Source organism: Oryx dammah, unplaced genomic scaffold, assembly GCF_014754425.2.
Source record: "Oryx dammah isolate SB20612 unplaced genomic scaffold, SCBI_Odam_1.1 HiC_scaffold_2, whole genome shotgun sequence".
In the NCBI taxonomy this organism is placed as follows: Eukaryota; Metazoa; Chordata; class Mammalia; order Artiodactyla; family Bovidae; genus Oryx; species Oryx dammah.
Window position 1 is genome coordinate 66,843,951 of NW_024070186.1, and position 24,162 is coordinate 66,868,112.

General features: G+C 38.4%; 1 protein-coding gene across 3 annotated transcripts in view; it reads right to left on the reverse strand.

Moving 5' to 3' along the window:
• The window catches only part of TBL1XR1 (TBL1X receptor 1), a 174,926-nt gene that overhangs the window by 39,839 nt on the left and 110,925 nt on the right, over nucleotides 1–24,162 (reverse strand). The window lies entirely within an intron of this gene.

Sequence of the window (24,162 nt, forward strand, 5' to 3'; positions counted from 1 at the left end):
TGCGTCATAAAATATTTTTCTTTTGATTTCTTCTTCAGCACTCAAAAAATTAAAACCTTTTCTTAGTTTGTGGTCCTTATAAAAAGTCAATGGGCTGGACATGGCCCACAGACCAGCTTCTCCATTCCTTGTTTCAAAAAGGATACGCTGCCATCTATTCAGTATAAAAAAGAAAGAAAGTGAAGTCACTCAGTCGTGTCCGACTCTTTGCAACCCCATGGACTGTAGCCTACCAGGCTTCTCAGTCCATGGAATTTTCCAGGCAAAAGTACTGGAGTGGGGTGCCATTTCCTTCTCCAGGGGATCTTCCCAAACCAGGGATTGGACCCAGGTCTCCGGCATTGCAGGCAGATGCTTTATACTGTCTGAGCCACCAGGGAAGCCCATTCTGTATAAAGGAGTATCTAACCCCAGGCCTGTGCTGACTGTCCTGCCACATCATGGATCTCTTATAATTCAGGGCAACAATATATTTAAACCTCTCAAGATTAATAAGGACTGAGCAGGCTTCTATACAACAGGAACTGCTACTGCTGTAGATCTGGAAAACCTGGTGACTGAACACTCATCAAGCTTATCTTAGAAACAAAGGAAGACAAACAAGGGGGCGGTAACAATTCCCCCAGTGAACACACACACAGGAAGCCCTAACCAAATTCAGTGGTCTGGGAATACATCTCAGAGGAAGTGTCTTCAGTGTTCAGACCTCAAGGACAGACAGGAGAGTGAGAACATGAATTTCTGAGGAGGAAGGAAAATAACTGAAGCAACTCAGTGAGCAGTTAACAGTCACTGGAAGGTCTGGGTGAAGAAACAGAAACAAAGTGAAGTGAGGCTTGAGAGGAGCCTTGAAGGAATCACTTAGGAGAAAACAGGGAAGAAAAACCAGGAAACGCAGGGAAGTGGTACGATTTACATTTGAAAAGACCATCCTGAATTCTAATATGAAAACTAGAAGGAAACTGGGCTGAGGAGCGGGGCCAAGTTAGGAAGGTGCTGGAGTCACCTAAGAGAAGAAGCCTGAAGCCGGGACTGAGGGCCTGGAGCTGAGAAGCGTCCCTAGGACACTAGGATTCCAGAGACACTCAGGAAGTAGCAGACGCAGGGTGGGTGACTTGACACAGAGCTCAGGAAAGGAGAAGAATCAAAGGAGTCTTTTAGGACATTTACTGAAAGGAGAAGCCATGGGAGAAAAGTAAATACCATCCTCATGTGAAGAAGAAAGCACCTCCTCCCATTTAATTTCAAATAGTGCAATTAATCGCCTGAATGTGATAATCCATACACGCCACACTGAACAGAATGATACAGGTGAACTCCTCTGATGACTGGCTCAGGACACCTCATCCAGAGGCCCCTGTGGCACACAGGAGGATCTGAGCTCTGGAGGAGATCCTGCTCAACTCTACCCTGACCCACAGGAATGGTAACAATGTGCTTGGCACACACAGTAGGTATAACACAAGAGTCGATTCTGAAAGCCTGGTGATTGAATGATTTAAAAAATAAAACCACCACACCCATTATATGATTACATATAACACCCATTATATGGCAGGCATTAAGTCACAACTTGACCAACCATGGATATCTGTCAGGCAAACACTGAGTCACTGACTGATGAAGAGGACCTCCCAAAATGAGTTTAGTCAGGTGGAGTCCTAGTGAAACAACTAATGAAGAAAATAAGAGTATTCTTTTTTCCTCTAAAATATCATTCAGTCTAATATTCAAATAATGAATAATGGAACTGAAGTACCTAAGATGTACACATTTTTTAAAATGCCTGATTCCAATACACAAAGGTCACCAAAATGTCTCAAATTAAAGCAGTTATCAGTAGTGCTTCTATATCATTTAATGTATCTCGGGGCAAAGAAAAACACAAGTCAAAATGATATAAATTATTATCTGTAAAAACTCTCATAATAAATACATGTTGGTGGCATACTTTTTGTAAAGTCAACAAGAAATACCAAACATGAAGAGCAGGAGAATTCTTGTCTGTTCAAATTGCTGTGAATAGGTTTATTATATTGATCATAGTACTATACTAGTTTCTGTAACCAAAAGTAAATTTTTTAAGAGAAAGGGGTAAACTTTTCAAATTTTAAAAGGGTTACTCTAGCTTTAGTTCTTCAGCTAGCTCATACTTTCAGAGAGAAAGATCACTGTTTTCACTTATACCAAACATACCCCTAGGGCAGACAAGCGAAGTGAAGTCAAGTCGCTCAGTCGTAGGCGACTCTGCAACCCCATGGACAGGCTGGTACAGGCTACTCCGTCCACGGGATTTTCTAGGCAAGAGTACAGCAGAAGGGGACGACAGAGGATGAGATGGTTGGATGGCATCACTGACTCAATGGACAGGTTTGAGCAAGCTCCGGGAGTTGGTGAAGGATGGGGAAGCCTGGAGTGCTGTAGTCCATGGGGTCGCAGAGTCAGACATGACTGAGCGACTGAACAACAAAGAGCTAGGAACAGACACATGAAATAAAGTTGTCCCAAGCCTTGCAGAATTGACAGTTTTTCAGTTAAGAGAAACATACAAACAAATGTGGCCTTAAAAAAAAAAACAGTGAAGTTAATACAACTCTGTATTAAAAGTTTCAGTCATAGTGGCAATAAAACTACATAGGCTCTTTATTTAAAGACCTGAGTTTATCCTCTTATAAAGACACTCAATTCTAGAATAAGGTTCAGTATGAAATTAGTCTGTTTAAATTCTAACATCAAAAGGACACCTGAAAAGAACAGGAAATATTAGACGTTAAAAACAAACAAGACAACGTTAAGACATTTCCTGATTGAAAGCTTCAGTTTTCACTTTCAAAATACCTAAAAAACCTGGATGCCAGAAAACAAAACTTAGAGAAAATGCCACCACTTCAGTAGTGGACTCACTGCAGCTTACAGAACAGGTCCATTTTGATTTGTTTGTTTACACATCTATGATGCAGTGTTCACCTGCCCCAAGTGAAGACCAGATACACAGAGACTAGCCACAACCAATCTTCAGAAGGCACACAAAAACCTTCCTGCCATACCTCTTCCACTGTGGTATCTTTCAGAACATCTATCTTTAAGCAAGGTCACAAGATAACAGTAAGACACTCATCCAATCTACCCTGTACCAAACAGGTATGGGCCTCGATATCACATCTGGTAGAGGTTACCATGTATAAAAGAAGTTCTGCCTCAAGGAGCTGATAGACTATTAAAGGAGACATCCAAAATAAGCACTTGCTAAAATCACAAAACACCTATTTGTATATTCTGCCTGATCATACTTATTCAGCCCTAAAAAGTAAATGACCTAGTTCTAAAAACATATATATTAAATATCTCTGTACTTTCTTAACTCTCAGAAACAGCTTGTAAGATCATAAAAGCTTTTATTCAAACCTCCATCAGTTATGAGCAATGAAATTACTTAATTCAAACCCACAGCTATATTAAAGCAGCCAGAGTAAAAACAAAAACTACAATCTTAACTAACATTTAGCTGAGTATTTATATGTAAAACTACACTAAATACTCTAATGTTTATTATGAACTATTTTACTTTAAGGCTTCACAGACAAAAATCTAGCAAGTATTACAAAAATAGGACTGTTGATGTAAGTCAGGTATAATTGCTTCAACCGAATATACATGGTATTTTCAGCATCACAAAACTGAGTTCAGCATTCACACACTGGATAACAACTGCCCAAATATTTAACTGTCTCATTTGTTCTTCCACATATCTGGTACCACATTTCTGCCTTTGGCCTCAAACAGAACAGACATGATATTCTTTTCTGATACCATATCTAGAGCATATTAGAGTCCAACTATGATCCTAAATCACACTATTTTAAATCTACAAGATTGAAAAAATAATGAAAGATATGGACAAAGAAAAAAAATTAAAAGCTTTTCGGAAATCTCTTACTTACAGCACATTATTTAGAGGTCTGAAAACTTCTTGCAGCCTCTAAATTTAAATGCACAATCAAAATGTCCTAATCTTAGAAAAATAATTTAGTTCAAAATGTAGTGGTAGAACTTTCTTGGAGGTCCAGTGGCTAAGACTCTGCAATCCTGACGCAAGGGATCAGTTTAATTCCTCGTTGGGGAACTAGATCACATATGCCACAACTAAAGATCCCGGAACAAAGATCGAGTGCCACAACCAAACAAACAAATAAGAATAGATATTAGGAGAAAAAAATCAAAAACCAAAATGTACAGTGGTGGCATATTATCCCATGGCAGACACATTAGTTTCATTTTTGCTTTGCTCAACATTTAGATGATTTTAAATTATTCTAAGACTCCTATAACAATATTTATACTTCAAGTTGTTTCTTCGTCCATTTCTTTTGGTAGCTGTGCATTTATGAATAGTCCTCAAGATCAGGAAAAGTCCCTAAAAGTAAATTACTGGACCAAAGGGAAAAGATAAATAGCTATTTTGATTCTTAATGAATACCAACAAATTAGATCCACTCAGAAGACTGAACCAATTCAAGATCCCTCCAGCTGAAACATTAGTAAAATATTCAAGGTAACCAATTATAAACAACAGCAACAAAAACTTGCTGGCCAGCCATAACATTAGAAACATTTTAAAATAATCCTCAACATTATGGAGACTGTGACAAAACAGAAACTATACACAGTAACTACAACTACTGGTCATCGCTGTTCAATAGTAGAAAAAAGAGCAACAATATTAAAAGCTGATACAAGAACTCTGATGTTAAAATAACAAATAACTGTCAAACAGTGTGACCCTGGACACCTTCAGGATACCCTTCCAAATAAATGTTAATAACACAGAGAGGCCCAAGTGACTGATATGCTGGGAGTCCATCTAGCAGAAAGTAAGAATCAGGCTTCTCTGGATCTCAGCAGCTGAGACATGGTACGATCATAATTAGCAAGATGAAAACTGTAGCTTGCCTCTTGTAGAATCCACAGCCACTGTCTAAGAAAAGACAACACAGCAACTGCTTTCCATTTGGAGAATTATTCCATTCTCAGCCCTGTGGTTTACATGGACAGACATCCTGATCCAAAGGAAGGTACTTAATTTGCTTAAGCCAACCAGCAAATCATATCTTTGGTTTAGGGTTGACACCTCTCCTCCACAGACACACACCATATCCCATGTATCTCAACTCAATCACTCCCAGTAAGTGAAACACTAGTAGAAGACGTGTTGATTTCTATAAAGTCAACCTCCTTTCAGAGAGGAGCGGGCAGGCAACGAGGGCACAATGTGAAGCTTGGGATGAATGTGTATCACTGAGGTCAGAATAGAGATATCAGAGGCAGAGAAGGGGGGCAACGCAGAAACAAGAGAAACTGTGTCCTTGATGACATTAAATGTCTATCTTTCAATTAGATCAAGTATTATCTGAAGTCAATTTACCACTGTATTTTGGTTAAAGAAGTAAAAAATGTATTTTATTGTCTAATCTAGAAGATTTGTCAGTTGCAACCAAAGGAGGGCAGACAACCAAGAAATGTTTTACAACAAGAAAGTGCCTGAAGTTAGTGATGGATTATATTTGGAGAAATAAGCGGAGGGTAGAGGAGTGGGTGTGGAGGGAAGGTGGGTGTCTGAAATCCCTATTGTTTCCACATTGGAAAGAGAACAGACTTACCTTACAGAAATGGGCTGCCTAGAGAGCACAGCCCTCTGGAGAGTCCCACTTCGTATGTGTTAAACTAGAGGTAAAACAGAAGACATCCCAGCAGAAATGCTCCAGAATATAGTATTACAATTAGCTGTTCATGCAAAGTGGTACCTCTGGTTCTGCTCTCTTCATACAGGAAGGTCACATTTTCAGCTACTTATATTACTTTGGGGTGATAAACCAATCCAAACAAATGCTGATGACATGCATTTGTGGAGGTGAGGTAATGACAAGTGAAAAGTAAACGCAACAATGGCCATGCTAAAGCCTGTAGGGGTAAAATGCACTAAAGCACTATTTTTCTGACATTTATTTTATTCACTCAGTTAAAGGAAAATGAGCACTTCCAATGTGTAAGGCACTATGACAGATGCTGGAGACATGGCTGAACAATGTAAACCATGGCCAGATTGTGTGATTTTACAAGTTGCTGGGAAGAAAAAGAACAATTCCAACTATAAATTTTAATATACAGATCTATGTATTTAGAAATGCCATTCAAATACTACACCTTCTTCAGAAAAGGAAAAAAAAAGTATAGAATCAATAATGTAAAAGAATGTAATAACTATAAAAAGAAACCAAATTCTTAGCACCAGGAGGTTCTAGGAAATTGCTAATTCTAAGGCATGACATATGTTGCCAAGGACCCATGGACACCACAGGTTATCACTACACAGCTTACACAGACCTTGATATCAGTGGCAGTCCTAAATAGTAAGCCACTGCAGTCACAAGCAAATAAATAATATTTTGCTATATAAATAACAGCTTCTAAACTCATAAAGAATCATGCATCAAAACGTGTTAGGTATAAGTTTTCAATCTGTCTGTGGAGAAACAGTTCATATGCTACCTCAATGGGTTATCATAGGAAACTGGCAAACTGTCTTATTAAAACCACGTGTATGCATGCATGCAAGGTCGCTGTAGTCGTGTCTAACTCTGCAACCCTATGGACTGCAGCCCACCAGGCTCCTCTGTCCACGGGGATTCTCCAGGTAAGAATACTGGAGTGGGTTGCCATGGCCTCCTCCAGGGGATCTTCCGAACCCAGGGATCCAACCTGCATCTCTTTTGTCTCCTGCTTTCACAGGTGGTTCTTTACCACTAGTACCACCTGGAAAGCCCATAGGAAACTGTCAAACTGTCTTGTTAAAACCATGACACGCTGCAAAAAATACCAAACTATGACAACTAACAACACAAAGTGTGTGGAGGGGAAATGAAAGAGAGTGAGGAGAGAAATTAAATTAGTTTACCCATTAGTGAAGTCATTGGTGCCTCTAGAATTTATGCTGAGGCCCAATCTGCAGGATTTTAGAAAGTGACTTTATTTGAAGAGGGGGTCTTTAAAGAGGTGATTACATTAAAGTGAAGTCATTAGAGTGAATCTTTCATAATGTGAATATAACCCAACATGACGAGTGTCCTTTTACGAGGAGGAAGAGACACCAGGAATGCACGTGCACAGAGGAGAGACCACGTGAAGAGGCAAGAAGGCAACCACCTGCAAGTCAAGGAGAGGCCTCGGGAGAAACCAAACCTGCCAGCACTTTCATCCTGGACTTTCATTCCAGAACTGTGAGGAAATAAACTTCTGTTGTTTTATAAGCCACTCAGTCTGCAGTATTTTGTTATGGCGGCCCTAGCAAACTGATACACACCCAACATCACAAATTCTGTAAAACTCTGATCATTCACTAGTGAAGTGAAGTCGCTCAGTCGTGCTCGACTCTTTGTGACCTCGTGGACTGTAGCCTATCAGGCTCCTCCATCCATGGGGTTTTCCAGGCAAGAGTCCTGGAGTGGACTGCCATTTCCTTCTCCAGATCATTCACTGGAGACTTTTGAATTACTGATGTTCACGATTGCCAGGGTCTATCTTTTCAAAATTTTGCCTCTATTTTTAGGAATCTATCCTGTCCTGTAATTGCCAAAAACAGTTACATGTCCTATAATTTGTCAAAGTTGATGACATTAACAGGATACATTAGCACTTCATAATTCTGCCCTGCAATGCCCCTTTGTTCTCCCTACTCCCTAAGAAACACTCTCACAAACAGCACACACACACACACACACACACACAAAATGCATTACTCTTCATTTCCCACTTCTTTAAAAATAATTAAAATCCTACTAAGGTAATAACACATTTGTGTACATAAAATATGGTACAATGAAGAGGTGTACTTTAAGACTTAGCTCTGAAGTCTTTGACAAATAGCTTAAAATGTGTATAAACGTTTACGATGCTAAAGCTTAAAAGATTTCACAAAATTATATTAGACTAAATGAAATCATATTTATAAAACTTACTCTTGAAAAACTGTAAAATGCAACAAATCAGGGTTTAAAGAGAGATAATCTCAAGAAAAAAAACATTAAGCTCTAATTGCAATGTGTATCTAAGCTTATTTTAGTACTAACCAAACTTAAAATATAAAACCCTATACAATAAAACCAAATTATTTGGCTGATTTCTTAAATATTAATGACAAACAGCAGCATATGTTCTTTTTAGAGAGCCTTAGCCCTGGACTACAACCATGGTTTATTTGCCCAACATTTTAAAGACGTCTTTTCATGTATGCCTATAATACTAAGTCCAAAGAGAAGCAAAGAATTTTCTTAAAACAAACATTCTACCACTCTTGACAGTAAGATAAATGTTAAATTTAAATTATATTTTTTAAAGATACAATCTCATGAGATAATTTTTATTCACACTATTAAAAAAGAGAAAATATCCTTTTAAGCTAATTAGTTCTATATCTCATTTTCATGTAAGCATTTTAAGGGTATCTTTAATAATTTGAATATAATCTTTTAGTGAAAAGTTTATAGTATCCACTCCCAGCCCCCTCCCCAAGAGAAACAAATACAATTTTTAAAAAATAGGCAGACAAGATAGTTTTTGAAGGGAAATTAGCAGGTCCTGGCATTGACTTTTACCTTCCAATTACAGCACATGAGCATCTTTCAGATAGTTTTCCTAAGGATGTGTCCAGCAATATGTATATTTTATAGAAAGGCTAACTTTTTTTTTCTAAACAAATCAAAGGTTTGTGGCAACCCTGCACTGTCAAATGATGGTTAATATTTATTATCACTGAAAGTATATTTTAAATTAAGGTTATGTTATTTTTAAGACATAATGCTCTTATTATAGACACTATTTTTACACTACTGTGTAAACATAACTTTTATATGCACTAGGAAACCAAAAAAATTTGTATGACTCCTTTTATTGTGATGGTCTGGAACCAAAACTGCAATATCTCTGAAGAATGTCTGTAACTATAGGCAATTTTTATGTTTTTTTTTCCTTTTGGCTGTTGTTGCTTTGTTTTGTTATATTTATGGTCAACAAAGTAGTGAATCTTAAGAATTTAAAGTATAACTCAGAAGGGATAAACTTGTAAACTACTTTTCTTGTCCTTGCCTTTTCCATTGGAATCCAGAGCTCTCATGAACATTAAAAATAACATGAAAGAGAAGTCAAATCTCAGGTATCCTGTATGATTTTAGACAATGTGACTCTTCTGGGCCTCTGCTCCTTCATCGAGAAAAAGAGGGAAGTGAAGTGGATAGTCTCTTTTCCTGCTAACCCTCAATGATTTGAGTATTACAGTACAGAATATGACATAAAAATCCTGCAGGCTCACAGGACCCGAAGACATAGTGGTTTTTAATAAATCATTTTATAACAGGCTTATGAGTGCATTATGAGGTTTTAAAAACTGTCAGACCTCAGGTGGACATCTCCAGGAATCAGGAAAAGGGGAAATAATGAGTCCACTTCATTAAGAAATGTTTGAGTACTTAACTACACATAGTGCTTATTAGGCAAATGGTAACCATCTTTTCATCAGAAACTGAGCCTTCTAATGTCTGTCAATTGTTTCAACTTGATCTATACCGGGAGTGTTTACAAACTCTGGCCTGTATGTAAATCCCAACCCATTACCCATTTTTGTTTAGCTCACAATACCTTGTGGTTTTCACAAAACAAGGAACTGTTTTTACAGAATATTTGTAGTTGATTTGATGATAGGGAACACTAACTTTGAATCCCAATTAAGCAATTTTAAGAATCTCAGCAAAGCTCTCCAGGCTGAGTAAACTAGCAACTAGCATGTATCATGTGATGAGTCAACTCTCATTTACTTGTGGACTTCAACTTCCCAAACATAAAAAAGTGGCTGTTCAATATCAATCAAGGATGGACTCAATAAACATGTGTTAAATGACTGACTAAACATAGTCAAGGTACACTGACAGGGGGATGAGGAAAGATAAGAAATTAAAACACTAAGTTAACAGAAAGGGAAAGTGAAATCGCTCAGTCGTGTCGACTCTTTGCAACCCCATGGACTGTAGCCTACCAGGCGCCTCTGTCCATGGGACTTTCCAGGCAAGAGTACTAGAGTGGGGTGCCACTGCCTTCTCCAGGAGATCTTCCCAATCCGGGGATCGAACCCAGGTCTCCCGCATTGTAGACAGATGCTTTACTGTCTGAGCCACCAGGGAAGCACACAGTTAACAGAAGACAGACCATAGTTGTGTTTTGTCTTTTTCAACTACTGAGCAATAACTGGTTATTCCAGTCAGTCTGTGAAGGAAGTCTGGAAATTAAAGTAAGATAACCTACACAGCATATTCAAAAGCAGAGACATTACTTTGCCGACTAAGGTCCGTCTAGTCAAGGCTATGGTTTTCCCTGTGGTCATGTATGGATGTGAGAGTTGGACTGTGAAGAAGGCTGAGCGCCGAAGAATTGATGCTTTTCAACTGTGGTGTTGGAGAAGACTCTTGAGAGTCCCTTGGACTGCAAGGAGATCCAACCAGTCCATTCTGAAGGAGATCAACCCTGGGATTTCTTTGGAAGGAATGATGCTGAAGCTGAAACTCCAATACTTTGGCCACCTCATGTAAAGAGTTGACTCACTGGAAAAGACTCTGATGCTGGGAGGGACTGGGAGCAGGAGGAGAAGGGGACGACAGAGGATGAGATGGCTGGATGGCATCACTGACTTGATGGACCTGAGTCTGAGTGAACTCCAGGAGTTGGTGATGGACAGGGAGGCCTGGCGTGCTACGATTCATGGGGTCGCAAAGAGTCGGACACAACTGAGCTACTGAACTGAACTGAAGAAAATAAAAATTAAGAACCTAGCTCCCTCCCACTAGCAAGAAAAGCTCTGAGTTTATTAGAATGGGAACCAACATCAGAAAGATAAAAGCAGTTTCTTCAAAACCTTACTATTCTGATTTTGGAACAGAAATGGTATAAGGACCCATAACACTGGAACACAACTAAAACTAAAACTATAGTTACCGAAATGAATGAAAACTTGGCTTAAAACTGAGATATCACAGGCAAAATAAAGAGAATAAGGTACCAGGTGTAACAAACTCATTGAGTTATTTAAACAAATACTACATATAACATTATTTATGAAACAATTTATTGGATAAGAAATATCTTTTAGTTTCTGGAAAAAAAAAAAAAAAAAGACTAAGTCGGTAAAACCAAGACAGCTAAGCCCTAAGTGAATCAAAACAAGTGTCCACAGATTGGTTATACTCAGTAAATTCTTTGGAAGAACAGTAGTAAAAACGTGAGGAAGCCTGTTCTGGTAGCAGAGATGTATGACTGATACAGATCAAGAGCCCAAGTAGAGGGAAAAAATGTAAAGAGGTTACCATTAATCCCAGTGGGCAATACGTGCTTGTTCAACTCGAGTGAAGATGGCTTTAAAACCAGGTTTAAAACTCAGCAAACTGGTAACACACGTACACCCTCAACACACACAAATACAACATAGGTATTAGTAAATCTTGAAGACAAAAGTCAAAAGAAAATGGAGTGGATATTGCTGATATGTATGAATTGAGGCAGGCGTTCCAGTTTTATTGAAAAAGGAGTAAGAACAGATTTCATCATGAAAATCTCATAGGTCAATTTCACAGGTTAAGAGAAAATGGACAGTAGTACAAGCCTGTAAGAGCTTCTGTTTAAAAAAAGACAAAAACACCATGTAAAACAAATCAAGAACATCACTCCATAACCAAACTTTGGCCATCCTTTAGAAGTACTCTTAGCTGGTCAGGCTATACAGACTCTCTAATGGCAAACATAGACTTTTAATAGTCTCTTATTAGAAGAAACTTCTTTCTATTTTATAGTACATGTACTTCCTTGCTAACACCATTCAAAGTGCTCAAAACCAAAAACAAGATTCGTTATATTTGTCATATCCATGACAAAGCTCAATTATTTTATTTAATTTAAAATTAGGTGTCAAAGTGAGGTGTACAGACCCCTAGGTTGATTTTTAAGGGATCCTAGAGATCAAAAGTATTCCTTTTAGTATTATAAGATACTGTTATAAAATAATATGTCTTTGCCACTTAATTGATATTTATACTGCTATTACAAACCAATAGTTGGTAAAATGGCTCACATCTTAGTAAAAATCAAGGTACTAACACTTTATTGCATTAGTAGTTATCATACTATTCACTGTGTTGTTTAGGTGATGCTGCTGCTGCTGCTAAGTCGCCTCAGTTGTGTCCGACTCTGTGCGACCCCATGGGCTGCAGCCAACCAGACTCCTCCGCCCATGGGATTTTCCAGGCAAGAGGACTGGAGTGGGTGGGTGCCATTGCCTTCTCCAGTTTAGGTGCTAAGTCCTGTCTGACTCTTTTGCAACCCCATGAACTACAGCCTGCCAGGATCCTCTGTCCATGGGATTTCCCAAGCAAGAATACTCAAGTGGGTTGCCATTTCCTTTTCCAGGGGACCTTCCCAACCAAGGGATCAAAACCACATCTCCTGCTTCTAAGGAAGTAGCTCAGTCGTGTCTGACTCTCTGCAACCCATGAACTGCAGCCTGCCAAGCTCCTGGATTGTACATGCATTTCTTGCATCTCTTGCATTTCCTGCACTGGCAGGCAGATTCTTTACCACTGAGCCACCTGGGAAGCCCCCATACTATTCACTGCTGCTGCCAAGTCGCTTCAGTCGTGTCCGACTCTGTGCGACCCCATAGACGGCAGCCCACCAGGCTCCCCCGTCCCTGGGATTCTCCAGGCAAGAACACTGGAGTGGGTTGCCATTTCTTCTCCAATGGGTTAAAGTGAAAAGTGAAAGTGAAGTTGCTCAGTCCTGTCCCACTCTTTGCAACCCCATGGACTACAGCCTACCAGGCTCCTCTGTCCATGGGATTCTCCAGGCAAGAGTACTGGAGTGGGGTGCCATTGCCTTCTCTGATACTATTCACTACTATACACTTAAAAAAAAACAAAAAAAAAAAAAAAACAAAAAAAAATTCTTCACTGAAGAGGCTCCTTGATGAAGCAAGAAAAACAATTTTATTAAAATTTTAACCTCAAAATATATCTTTGCAATATCCTCTATAACAAAAAAAATACACACATAGTACTTCTGCTGCATACTAAAACGATGGTTGTTTCAAAAAGCACTATGAAAATGTCTGAATTACAAACTGAACTAGTTACTTTTTTCACAGAATACCGTTTTTACTTAAAACAACTGACAAAGTATGGTTTTTCAGACTGAGAATCTGGCAGACATGTTCTTGCAAACAAACAAAGTAAAACTGTCACTTTTAAGAAAACAACTAACAATATTTGTTGGCAAGAATAAAACTTAAGCTTTTAAGAGATAATTAGGATTTGGAAAATCTATCAGCCACCATGAGCTTCCCAATACTACTCCAGAACTTCTGTGATGAGATCAGTGGAGGTGTTAATGACTAGTTTTTTATATTGTATAATGAACATTTGGAAGATCTGTATAACTCAGTGAACAAATATTTTCCCAATGACTAGCATAAAATTATGCATGAGAAAACAACCCAAAGTTCAAGAGAAACTAATGGATTTTAATATGACAGAATACAAAAAGTTCACTGACACAACTTCACATCTTGCAGTGCCCCTAACCCTTAAGAAACTACCCCGTTGCTGAGATGTGGAATAGTATCAAAGGAGAATATCCAAATTTATTTGAAAAATGAGTCTTATTTTGATTTTAAAAATTTACAACTCTATCTTTAAAAAGCCATTTTTTCCTAAACTCCAACTGTAACAATGTATCTCAACTTGTGAATGCAGAAGCAGATGTGAGAATCCAGCTGTCTTCTACTAAGCCAGAGATTAACAGAAAGATTTTCAAACATTTAAAACAATGCATGGAAAATGTTTGTCTTGGAAAATTATCTTTATAAGGCATACTATGTGTGTCAACATGTTATAGATGGGTTTGTTATTGTTACATTTAGATGCATTAGTACTATAAAACTTCAGTTTTCATTTCTGATGCAGCATATATTGAGAGCTATAGCCCATTTAAAGAAAAATTTTCTGGAGTCATTAATAAATTAAGAATGTAATGAGATACTATGTCTAAAATGCTTGAGACCTCCTAGTATAAAAATTTATCCCCTCATGGCAATATTGGTGCTAACCTCCTCTGGAAAAATTCAAGAGTTTCCCTGGGGATATAGACCTCTTAAGCCACAATATTGTTCAGATTGAAACATGACATAAATCATGATCAGTTTGATCTGTTATGTTTATATTACATTAGGTAGCCAGTAAATTTATATCTAATCAACAAAAAAGGGTACTCAACAGTAGTAAACATCTTCATGCAAAAGTTCTAGTTTTGATAAAACGTGAAATCTACACGCAAAAGTATGAGGGGGTGAAAACTACACATTTCCTGAGACTGTACCTCTAAATGAATTTCTTTCCAGACACAGACACTTGATTCAATAATTTTACTGAAATTCAGTTTGTCCCTCATTCAACATTTACTGAGTGCTAATATAAGTCTGGCACTGTTCTAGGTAGTGAATGCAGTAACAGTACAGAAATCTATTAATACAAAGAATTATACTGGACAGAACAGTCTTCACAGACAAACTCTAGGTCGCATCCCATTTTTTACCAAATTCTTTCATGAAAAGCTGCTCCACAGGTGTGGAGGCTGTGGGAAGGGGGCGCTGCCACCATGACACACTCCCTCCTCTAACGGTGTGGACCCCCACCACACTCCACGCCTGCCCAACCCCATCATTTATGGTAAGAGCAACTCTTCCCCACCAACTGAAACATGAAGCTAGCCTCTGTCTTTCAGTCTTTATATAACAAGATGCTAATAAATAACAATGGCTTGATGTCCTGCTTTCCAAGAACTTATAACAAATGCATAAATACACTGTCTTAACTCAGAATTTTTCAAATTTGAGTAGTTATCAAGTACCTTCTACAAGAAAACAAAGTAACACACTAGTCCCAAGAGTTGGCTTTTATTGTATTGCCACAATATAAATTAAAACACTATTCATAGTCCTTAACTGATAGCACTTCCAACTAAAACTTGAAAAGAAAAATTACCTATCAATACCAAGGTGCTACATGTACAAGTCTATTGCAGGATTAAAATAAATAGTCTTAAAAGTGGCCACCCAGATAATCTAAACTATGTTGTGTATGCTATTTTAAGACTATCACATGGACAAAAATTATTCAAATTTCTTATGGAGAAATTACTAACCCAGAATACATTTACAGATGGTGGACCTTACACACTTTGTCATCTAACAATGTGAAAAAGTGATATAAAATGGGAGACCTGGAGACCAGAAGAAATGTTTGAGAAGGTGGCTGCTCTCAGGCCTTCAATTTATCATTCTAATACAATCTTTTAAGAAATGGTCAATAATGATATGAGTAATTATACTACTTGTATGATTAATAAAATGCAAGTCTATTTCAACACAAATGTAAATTTGTTTTTCATTAACTGGCAACTTATGTAACATATAATTCAACCTTCAAAAAAATATATGCACATATGTCTCAGAAACTTTTAAAATCTAATTGATGTTTTAATACAAATAGACATCTTACACTTTATAAATAATGGACTTTGTAAATAACTATAAAGAATATAGATCTTAGACTTTATAAATAATTCATATATAAAGATGAATATAATCACATGCTGAATGAACTGGCAATAACAGAACGGAACACTACATTAAAAAACTAAAACATAGGCCAAGACACAAAGGAACTTGGGGGAGGTGTAGTGTGTCACCTAGAGGTTAATAAAGGAGTAGTGTATTCAGTTCAGTTAGGTCGCTCAGTCGTGTGACTCTTTGCAACCCCATGAATTGCAGCACACCAGGCCTTCCTGTCCATCACCAACTTCCGGAGTTCACTCAAATTCACGTCCATCGAGTCGGTGATGCCATCCAACCATCTCATCCTCTGTTGTCCCCTTCTCCTCCTGCACCCAATCCCTCCCAGCATCAGAGTCTTTTCCAATGAGTCAACTCTTCTCATGAGGTGGCCAAAGTATTGGAGTTTCAGCTTTAGCATCAGTCCTTCCAAAGAACACCCAGGGATGATCTCCTTTAGAATGGACTGGTTGGATCTCCTTGCAGTCCAAGGGACTCTCAAGAGTCTTCTCCAATACCACAGTTCAAAAACATCAATTCTTCGGTGCTCAGCCTTCTTCACAGTCCAACTCTCACATCCATACATGACCACTGGAAAAACCATAGCCTTAACTAGACGGACCTTTGTTTGCAAAGTAATGTCTCTGCTTTTCAATATGCTATCTAGGTTGGTCATAACTTTCCTTCCAAGGAGTAAGTGTCTTTTAATTTCATGGCTGCAATCACCATCTGCAGTGATTTTGGAGCCCAAAAAGATAAAGTCTGACACTGTTTCCACTTTTTCCCCTTCTATTTCCCATGACGTGATGGGACCTGATGCCATGATCTTTTCTGAATGTTTTCTGAATGTTGAACTTTAGGCCAACTTTTTCGCTCTCCTCTTTCATCAAGAGGCGTTTTAGTTCCTCTTCACTTTCTGACATAAGGGTGGTGTCATCTGCATATCTGAGGTTATTGATATTTCTCCTGGCAATCTTGATTCCAGCTTGTGCTTCTTCCAGCCCAGTGTTTCTCATGATGTACTCTGCATATAAGTTAAATAACCAGGGTGACAATATACAGCCTTGACAGACTCCTTTTCCTATTTGGAACCAGTCTGTTGTTCCATGTCCAGTTCTAACTGTTGCTTCCTGATCTGCATATAGGTTTCTCAAGAGGCAGGTCAGGTGGTCTGGTATTCCCATCTCTTTCAGAATTTTCCACAGTTTGTTGTGATCCACACAGTCAAAGGCTTTGGCATAGTCAATAAAGCAGAAATAGATGTTTTTCTGGAACTCTCTTGTTTTTACCATGATCCAGTGGATGTTGGCAATTTGATCTCTGGTTCCTCTGCCTCTTCTAAAACCAGCTTGAACACCTGGAAGCTCACGGTTCACGTATTGCTGAAGCCTGGCTTGGAGAATTTTGAGCATTACATTACTAGCGTGAGATGAGTGCAATTGTGCGGTAGTTTGAGCATTATTTGGCATTGCCTTTCTTTGGGATTAGAATTACTTAGAGGCTAATAAAACCTAAATGAACACAAAACTATATGTTCAGGGCGAGCTGGGAGAATGTCTGACTAAGGGAGAAGGTTTAGCCCCACGGTTTTTCAAAGTCTGCTGTACATTATGTCATCTGGGGAACCCTGAAAAAGCCTGCTGACTATGTAGCACCCTATACTAATTAAACCAGAATCTCTGGAGGTGGGAGCCAGATAGCAGTATTTATGAAAGATTTCCAGGTGAATACAATACACAGCAAAGTTTGGGAAGCCCTTGTTCACCCTACTGAAAGCAATCTGACAGTCTGTGCAAAATGTGATGACTGAAAAAGCAGCTCTTCAGATCACTGAGACAACACTTTCAAAATCCATGTGTCCTTCTGTATCAGTTTCCTAGGGCAGCTATAACAGGGTGCCACAAACTGAGTAGCTGAAAACAACACAAATGTATTGTCTCAGTTATGGAGGCTGAAAAGTCTGAAATCACGTTTTTGGCAGGGTCATGTGCTCTCCATGGTTCTCCAGGAAGATGTTCCCTTGCCTCTTCCAGTTTGGGGTAGTGGCCCCAGGCATTTCTTGACTTGTGGCAATCCAATTCTTGTCTCATCTTCATTCACATGGCCATCTTCTCACTGTGTCCATGTCTTCGCAGACCACATACTGTTCTCTTATGTCCATGGATCTGTGTTTAAACTTCCCACTTTTTTAAGGACATCTGTCACAGTAGGAAAATGACTCACCCTAAAGACCTCATCTTAATTACATCTGCAAGAGCTTTATTTCCAAGTAAGATCACATTCACCAGTATCAGGCGTTACAACTTCCACACATCTTTGAAGGAACACAATTCAACCCACAACACCTAACTTTCAAAACTCCCCTAACAAATCAACCATAAAATTTAGCGGTGAGTGGTTTAATGCAGAACTCCAGCTTAGACAGAACTCAACTATGTGGCAGCTTTTCAGAGCTTAAAAGAACAACAAATCTGAAGGTACTTTAAACAGAGCATCCATCCATCTCCATCTCCTCAGCAATAAGACTACTCTATTATTAAACAATAAAGGTTAAAAGAATAAAGTGCCCTCAAGCTAGTTTCTTCTAGCCCTGACTGTGGAACTTCTATTTTAAGACACACCTTTAGCAAAGTCCAAAATTCTCTACCCCAACAATCAAGTTCCTTCTGATACGCCAACCTAAAGGCAGAGCTTATATTCCTTCCTATGCCCTTACGATGAAGCCGAACTGGACAGCACTGTCAATCCATGGCACTGGACTAGTTTCCTGGGCCTGCCATAACAGGTGCCACACACAAGATGGATTACAGCAGAAACTAACTGCCTTACAGTTTTGGAAGTCAGAAGTCCAAGCATCAAGGTGTTGGTAGGGCAATGCTCCTTCTAAAGGTGCTAAGGAAGTCTCTCTCCTAGCTTCCTTGGCTCCTGGATGCATTACTCAAGCCACCTTGCCATAGCTCCATGTGGCTCTTCACACTGTTCTTCCTCTATGTCTGTGTCCAAACTTCCTCTTTTTATAAGGACATTCCCAGGTGGTGTGGTGGTAAAAAAAAAAAAAAAATGTGCCTGCCAACGCAGGGGACACAGGTTCAATCCCTGGTCTAGGAAGGTCCCACATGCCAGGAGCAGCTAAGCCCATATGCCACAACTATTGAGCCTGGGCTCTCAAGCCCAGGAGCCGCGACTATTGAAGGCCACATGCCCTAGAGTCTATGCTCCGCAACAAGAGAAGCCACCACAATGAGAAGCCTGCATACTGCAGCCCACAGGAGGCCCTGCTCATCCCAACTAGAGAAGAGACCTAGTTGAAGAAATTAGAAGAAGACCCAGCACAGGCGAAAATAAATAAAAAATAAATTAAAAAAAATTTAATCACTCTTCTCCTTTCCTGCAATAGCTAATTCATCCCCACTCCAACAACTTGGACCTTGGTTGTATGACATAAATTGAGTGGATGAGCTGATCAATCACGGCTTTAAGAGGTATTAGAAGTATCTGCCAGTGCTCTTACTCTTTTCTTCTGCAGCAAGAATGAACATGTCCTACATGGGGTCTGTTCCAAAAGCTTGGACCCCCAAATAAGAAGACACAAAACAGAGCCACAGTTGACCCACATTATCTACACGCAAGAGATTGGGAAATAGATCTTTATTTTTGTAAACTGGTGAAATTATTTATAATCTTAAAAGGAAACTAATATACTTTGAAGTAGTATTTTGATTGCACATATCCCTAAGGGATGTAACCTAGAGACCAAAAAAAAAAAAAAAATCACAAAAAAAGTTTAAATTGCTTTCTGTAGTCTTATTATAGTCATTCTATTAGTATTATTAATTTGAATATTTTTATAAATATATAACAAATAAGACATTATGTTAAATCCATTACAAACCAAAATTTTCCAAAAGAAAAAATATACACAAATAGGGCAGCAGTAAAAATCTTCTCATCTTCTCTTCATGCTATACTACTCTCTGTACCTCAAGCTGGCTACCCCTGAAGAACACACTGCAGTATGCTACGGAGTATGAGAAGACAGAGGAGAAACATGTCACATTATCCCAGGGAACATTTTTTTAAAATAATAAGTAAGTGTGGTCATTTTACTTTTATTAAAAAATCTCTTATCTGATGGAATTTAGTAAAAAAAATTATTTTAATGTTTCTAATATAGATATATTTTTAATAAAATCATACAATACAAATCAAGCTTTAAAACCTAAGAGTAACCTTAAATTTGAACTGAAATATAAGCAAGAATTTGTGATTTATTTCTCTTACTAAACATACACATTTATTTCCTTATTCTAAAAAGGCCTCACAGCAACTAATGATAACCTAGTAGTAAATAGCACTCCATGCTTTGATTGCAGTCTCTAAATAGAAATAAAACCGCTTTGGAGGAATGACCAATTCCAGGACTGAAGCAGAAAACCTGGAACATCTTGCCAGGCAAGAAAGCAAGGAAACAACCAAAGGCCACATGAGTCATGTCAAAAGGAGACAGGACCCACAGTGGATTAAAACACCTCAAAAATAGTTCTTAATCCATGAGATTATAAAAATTAAAAACAAATGTCACATCACTGGTCACCTTGAGAGGGCATCACCAACTTATCAGTCTAAAAACTGGCAACTAAAACAACTCAAGCACATACGCTGCTTTTGTTGGGCAAGTTCTATTTCAGAATATCCCAGTACTCGACTAGGAAGAGCCCTTCTTTACAGAATTCCATCTAATCAATGCAAAAACAATGATAGGATTTTAAAAACAACAATTTTCTATCCCTAAGAAAATTAAAATCTAGGCAACAATCATTAATGGCCACTATGACCACCAGGCGGAAATCCAATGGGGAATTTGATAACAGATATATTAGACAAACAACAACTGAATTCACTTATCAACATCAACACCACAAAAAGTGACACAACCAGATGGTCTATGCTTCAAGGTGAGGCAGAAGGAAGAAAAAAGAAGACTTCATGATCAAAGAAAAGTGAATTTAATCACACCTCTTGACTATCACTTCACAGAAGTTACAGGAGGACAGCAGAATGTATTAGTAATTACACAAGGATATGCTGTGCTTAGTCGCTCAGTCGTGTCCAACTCTTTGTGACCCCATGGACCATAGCCCTCCAGGCTCCTCTGTCCATGGGGATTCTCCGGGCAAGAGTACTGGAGTGGGTTACCATGCCCTCCCCTCCAGGAGATCTTCCCAACCCAGGGATCAAACCAAGGTCTCTTGCAAGGCAGGCAGATTCTTCACCATGTGAGCCACCAGCAAAGCCATATGACTAGCCAAATCGAGAATGTGGGGAATTTCACAAGACAAATTTATTTCTACGAATAGGTGGAAGGGATTGGAATTCAGCAACCAAAAGCAGTGTGCAGATCTTGTTTGGATTCTGTTTAAAAGTAACCATCTGAAAATGTCACTGGGGAGAAACAAATAACAATTTTAACTCTCTTTACCTCTTCCAGTTTCTCATCAGGCTTTCACCTTTTCCAGACCACTGTAACAGTTAAAGCCTAGTGTTTTCTCCATATTAATGAATGTGAAGGACAGGGAAATCTATAAGAATGAGGGCAGTGAGTGCAGAGACAAAACAGTGACTTATTTCACACTCAACATGCATCCTAGTTTTCTGACCCTGATTTGAATATGAAGTCCTGGGCCTGACTCTCCTTTCTCTGAAAAGTAAACAACTACAGAGAAGACAAGTTGGTATAAATTTATCTAGACACATTCCATTTCAGCAGACTGACTATCAAATTGCTGATCAATTTCCTGCTTCTCAAGTACAGGTATTAGAACAGCCTGCTTCCCTCAATATGATGCAAAGGCATGCTAGCTACTCAATAAATAGCTAAAACACACACACACACACACACAAAGCCTCAATAAATAGCTAACACCACCCCCCCAATAAATAGCTCACGGACATACCCACCCACCCCTAAGGCACAAATTAGAGGGTAAGAGTGCTTTTCTTCTCATTGCTCCCAACTTCATCTCCTTCTTGGAGAAGGAATTACATTTAGGGAAAAGAAAATACTGTCTTCACCCAGAGACATCAACTTCAGAATCACTTTGATCTCCTCTGAAAATATTAAGGAGTTGGCAGTAAGCTTTATTGAAAGTGAAAGTGAAGTCGCTCAGTCGTGTCCGACTCTGCAACCTCTCGGACTGTAGCCTACCAGGCTTCTACGTCCATGGGATTCTCCAGGCAAGAATACTGGAGTGGGTTACCATTTCCTTCTCCAGGGGATCTTCCTGACCCAGGGATCGAACCCAGGTCTCCTGCATTACAGGCAGACGCTTTAACCTCTGAGCCACAAGGAAATCCCAATTATTAGTATAGTTAAAAAAAAAAAAAAAAAAAAACCTTGATTACTATACGGTAAACAGATATTTAATCTTTGTTTTTAACCACAATTATACAACTAAACTTACACTTCAGAGCAGAATTTTCTTAAACAATTCTCTGAACTAAAGGAAAAAGAAACATTCTTTAAAAAAAAAAAACAAAACAGTTTCTCAGGGCACACATCAAACCACTCAACTTCAATTAAAATACCTATAGTTATGAGTAATCATTATGAAAAAAAGTTACAAATAAAATGTTATATGAAAATGAATACATATGTTAGAAACAATGAGCATTTGAACCAAGTCATATAAGTTTTTGAGACTAAAACTGTTCCCACAAATCATACCTATTTTCATTCTACTGCAAGGTTTTTAGGCATTTTATAGGTCTCTACTGACCTAAAGGGCTTCCCTGGTGACTCAGTGGTAAAGAATCCACCAGACAATGCAGGAGACATGAGTTTGATCCCTAGGTTGGGAAGATCCCCTGGAGAAAGAAACAGCAACCCACTCCAGTATGCTTGCCTGAAAAACTCCATGGGCAGAGGAGCCTGTCAAGCTACAGTCCATGGGGTCACAAGAGAGTCAAACACGACTTAGTGGCTAAACAAAAAAATGACCTAAAAGCTCAAAATATACATTATAATAAATAAAACACAAATCAGGGGGAAAAAATCTTTGTTTTTAACCTCAATTATATAACTAAACTTACTTTTTAGAGCAGAATTTTCTTTGGGCCTGCTGATACAAAATAATTGTTAATTGATACAATCTATAATATATAAAATACTAAGAATCATAGGCTTTAGAGCTGAAGGGAACAGGTGTTTTCCCCTCCTTGTTTAGGCTGCCCTAATATTCATTAAAACCTCAAAACATTTACGTGTAAATATACAATCATTTTCTCTTTAAAAAACTGGTTAAAAAAAAAAAAAACTAAGAGGGATGGCTCTAGTACTAGGTGTGAGTAGTATGCAAAACTGAACCCATGAAAATAGTGACTGCAAAATGGAGAAGAAAACAAAGCATCTGCTATTTCCAAAACTTATACAGAGATATGGGCACACGTCACATGGGAGAGGAAGAGCAAGAAGATCAAACAAAAAAAGAACTTCATCCCGTTTCTGAGTTTCTGGGTACTCAATCAGTTATCACAGGGTTATCTAACTTTGGAAAGGTTTTCAATGTATTCACAGCCAGTAGGTAGGAGTCTGGAATTATTTCCCTTTGGACTGTTCTATATTGAAGAAGCATATTGTGTTGAAACTCAAGACTGCCAGAACTGAAAGAATGTTCCTCATTTCCATTATGTGATGGAAACAGGTTTACCTCTTTTTGTCTTCCCTTACATTAGTGGCAAAGGAAGCTTTCAGAGTGATACTTAAAAAGAATAGTAAAAAAGCAGCAAGAGATAACAGCAGCAAATGAAAATGTTCATTTCAAAATTAATTTTTTATTTACAAAGACCACTACTCTACAGAAACAATACTGGATCATATAATAGGATGATCCATAGGGAACGTTAGATTTTTCAAACACTGTGGTGATTCAGTTAACAAATACTGTACTCTAAGAATGACAGTTTATTTGTGTTCATTAAAAAAATGCAAGCTATGTGAGAGCAGACACTTAATCCTTATCATTCACTACTATTGTGCCTGAAATAACAGTTCGATTCATAAAAGGCACCCAATGATTGTTTGTTGACCAAATGAATAAATGTTTCCCACTAGGTCAGTGATGTTTTAAAAAGACCAAAAAATAATCTCCAATGATGATTAAAATTCAGTGTTCTCTCTTATCCACTCCAATATTGATCTCTACTACTCTCTCCATTTCAGTAACTTGTATCTCCATTTCTTTGGGGTGGGGTGAGGTGGAGGGGGACCATGACGCTATGTATGAAGGGGAAAAAAGGCCACGTTCCAATTTCTAGCCTAATAGTCTTACTTAGTGTGATTATCAAAATCACCTGTACAGCTTCTTCAAAGTAATGTTAAAAATTTTGTGCCAACCAGGAAAAGGCTTAAGTTTCAGCAAGTCAGATGTACAGCCCAGGCATGTCTATCTTAACAAGTTCTCCACATCATA